This window comes from Sarcophilus harrisii, chromosome 6, assembly GCF_902635505.1.
Source record: "Sarcophilus harrisii chromosome 6, mSarHar1.11, whole genome shotgun sequence".
Taxonomy (NCBI): domain Eukaryota; kingdom Metazoa; phylum Chordata; class Mammalia; order Dasyuromorphia; family Dasyuridae; genus Sarcophilus; species Sarcophilus harrisii.
Window position 1 is genome coordinate 148,110,088 of NC_045431.1, and position 4,189 is coordinate 148,114,276.

The following is a 4,189-nucleotide window of genomic DNA, read 5'->3' on the forward strand; positions in this document are numbered from 1 at the left end:
TACATGAACTGATGCTGAGTGAAATGAGCAGGACCAGAAGATCATTATATACTTCAGCAGCTATACTCTATGATGATCAATTCTGATGGATGTGGCCCTCTTCAACAATGAGATGAATCAAACCAGTTCCAATAGAGCAGTAATGAACTGAACCAGCTATACCCAGCAAAAGAACTCTGGGAGATTACTAGGAACCACTACATAGAATTCCCAATCCCTCTATTTTGTCCGCCTACATTTTTTATTTCCTTCACAAGCTAATTGTACACTATTTCAAAGTCTGATTCTTTTTGTACAGCAAAATAACTGTTTGGACATGTATACATATATTGTATTTAGCTTATACTTCAACATATTTAACAATGTATTGGTCAACCTACCATCTGGGGGAAGGGGTGGGGGAAAAGAAGGGAAAAGTTGGAACAAAAGGTTTGGCAATTGTCAATGCTGAAAAATTATGCATGCATATATCTTGTAAGTAAAAAGCTATAATAAAAAAATGGCATCAGAAAAAAAAGAAAAGAAAAACAGAAAGGAGAGAAGAAAATCCAAGAGAAGATGATAGTCAACAGTGTTAAATGCAGCACATAAGTCAAGAAGGGTAGGGGCTGATCAGATAATGATCCGATTTGATCATTAAAAGATCACTTTTGATCTTTTGGAGAACTTTGGAGAGGGCCGTTTCAATTGCATGGCAAAACTGAGAGTCAGATTGCAAACAATGTGAGTAAGGAAGAAAGCTGTGAAGGCAATCAGAATGTTGAACTATTTCTAGAAGTTTGAGAATTAGAAGAACAACATATAATGATGGCTTGAATGGGTAGCAGGATTTAATGAAGGTATTTTATAGATTTTGGATCTTGTTTTGTTTGTTTGATTGTTTTGGGTTCAGCAGTGGGAAAACCTGAGCACATTTGAAGATAGTAGGGAATGAACCACCAGATTGAAAAAAATTCAAGGAGAGAGAGAATGGATGAATGAGTGAGGGTACAATCTGTTGGGAGACGATAGGCAGATATGGAGTCAAATGCACTTGTGTGGGTGCCAGTCCTTGTCAAAGTTACCCTTTTGTCAGAGTTGAGACTGCAAAGATAAGAAAGTAGAGGCTCATGCTAAGAAGTTTTTGAGAAGAAATGGAAGAAGTGCATATAGAACACCTCAAATTTCTGAAAATAGTAAGAGGTTAAGTCTTCAGCTGAACTGGGAGAAAGTATGGATAGTTAAAGAAGAAAAAGATTTGAATAACTTTTGGAGTAGTGAAATACTCAATTCAACAGGAATTTAAAAAACTGTTTACTATAAGAGCCTAGTTGAGATTGGATAACTTGAATTTGTAAACTACTTTATTAAGACATCTGTAAGATTTATTTTAATTTGTTTAGCAGTTCATAGGTAATAGAAGAAAATGTGACTGATAGGAATAACAAAGATTCAGGTTTGACAGAAGATAAGCAAGCAATAGTCATGGAACAAATGGATATTAGAATGGGAAATGGAATTCCAGAGCAGAGGATAGTATAAATTTATAAGGATCAACTATTGGGTTGAGATTAGAGAAAGTAGAAAGTGAAGTCAGAGAGTGAAATCAAAGTAATGGCTGGAAAAAGTACTAAGAGTTAGGGGAATTGAAGTTCTTCATAAAATGAAAGAGGCTTAGAATGATAAGATATAGAGAGAAGCTGAATAATTTTAGGTTGTGATCAGGTAGTAGAAAGAGTCTCTAATTAGGAAAGTGGAATTTTTGTGGATAATAGTAAGATCTAATATGTGACTATCCCTATATGTGGCTAAGATAGAAGAAAAAAGTAGATTATGAAAATGTGAGGAAGCTGAGAAATTGGGGATTTGGGGAATTCTGAGGAATCATACATGGGAATTTTAGTCTCCTTATAAAAGAGAAAGAGTAGGGGAAGAGAGAAAGATAATGAGCCAGGTACTGAATTCCTTGAAGGAAAAGGGAGAATGACCTGGGCATCAGTATATTGGATAGGAAATATTGATTGAATGGTTTTTATATAAAGAAAATTTGCTTAGTGAAAAAAGGCAAAATAATATCCTGGAAGTAATAGAGAGGCTCAAGGACTAATGTACCAAGTATATAAGAACTACAGACAATACTAGACAGATATCATCAGAAAAGAGCCAAGACTCAATGAAGCTAGAGCAAAAAAAAAGTGTAAAACTCAGGAATCCAGAATGAAGAGTTTTATCTCTATGAATCAGGATTGAACTTAATGGTGGTTACTCTCAAGATTAACCTAATCATCAGTATATGGGTCTGGGTACAGTTGCACCTCCTTCTGGGTGACTGGAGAAAATGAGAGGGGAATTACAGGATTCTCACAAATGTGACAAATAGTGTTATTCCCATTATAGAGATGAGAAAACTGAGGATTAGGAATTGGTCCATTATCCCATAGCTAGTTTGTTCAATGCACAATTTGAACTCAAATTTTCCTGGCTTCAAAGTTAGCATTTCATCCATTATACCATATTCCCTCTCTCATCATATGCTACATCTAATAAAGAGTATTCATATATACACCTGGATATGGAGCGCACATCCGTTCTTTGCTTGTCACTGAATATTTAGTTATTGAACAGTTATTTAGGCTACTGTCTTCTTGACAGGAAGAGTAATTTATCTGATTATAAAACTATTGATTAACAAGTTTTTAAGAAGCTTGAGTAGAAACAAGAGCTGACTTTCATTGTTATATTGTTTTCTCAGTTTCCAGCGAGAAAAGCTAATCAGCATCCTTTTTTAAATACTAGAGAATGAAAAATAGACTTATTTTAGGATATTTCTTAAAAACATTCATTACTTCAAGGATATATTTCTTTACTGGTGTGCAAACTCTGTCCACAGATTTCAATCCCAGAATGCCTCAGAAAGGATATGGAATCCCAAACCTTCCGCACATTAATGGGATTGTCTTTCTGAAAAATTAGCGTATTGTCTCCAATAGCTATTAAACTTAAAGAACTAAGAACTATGAATTGGATGAGAAATGAGGAAGTATCTTTCTGTTTCAAGTTTTATTAAGGAAATAATGTGTTCAACTCTATAATGCTTCACTTATAAGTAATAACTTATGTTTATGTAGTGTGCTAAGTTTAGAAAGCACTAACTCAACAATCTCATCAGTCAATAAGTCAACAAAAATTTATCACTTGCATTGTCATGAAGGAGGTAGTACAGACATTGCTATATATTGGACAGATGAAGGAACCAAGGCTTTAGGGATTTGTCCATAGGCTCACAGCTAGTAAAGCCAGGACTTCTGACTCAGCCTCCCTCACAAATCTTGGTGTTATTTCACAATGGATAATATGAAATATTATTCATATCTCACATGGTTAATGGTCAGATTCTGAATTCCTTGATGAAACAGTACTCATGCAACTTCAACCCTTTCCTCTACTCCCTTCAAAAGAGTATGATATAATTATCAAGTCTTAGACTTGGTAATCAACTTATTGATCCTTACAGGCCTTGGATACAGAACCATCATCCAAAGGTATGATCAGGCCCATATAGAAAGAACAGATCATAAATGTCAATGAATATCACCTTTTCTGCCTCTTCTTTTAAAAACTGTGTTTATCACTGATGTACTTTGTACTCTGACACTCTCATGATAATAAAAGTAGTTAATGCATTTGAAAAGACCTGCATCTTCTTTATTAAGATAGACAACAATATGAGTTTAAAAGGACTAGAAATATGAAGGGGGGGAAGGAATGACTCCATGAGCATGTTTTAAAACAAAAATTTCCTCTCTCTTTTTATGTCATTTTAGAGTTGCAATAAAAATAATCCAAGATAAATTATTGTGAGAAGTAAACAAAAATCTTTAGGGGAGTTATCCTTCAAGTGCCTTATTTTATTATTCATTATTTTCAGGATACTTTTCCAATAGTAGTAATGCATGCTTTATAGCATAACCTTACATGTGAGATTAAAGTACCTTATTTTATGTTGTTCGAAACAATCATTTGAAATATAATCAAAGAAAAATAATCTATATGTGGCATCTCTGGAGTCACTCTCCCATCTTGTCATAGCCTAACAGGTTAGTTACCAGAAGGCAATGGCTAGTCTTCCCCTAATGGTTAGAGGTATAACCCTGAGAGAATAGAGGATATTAGTGTTGTTTCTTATGAGCCCCAAACTGGTATGCACCCA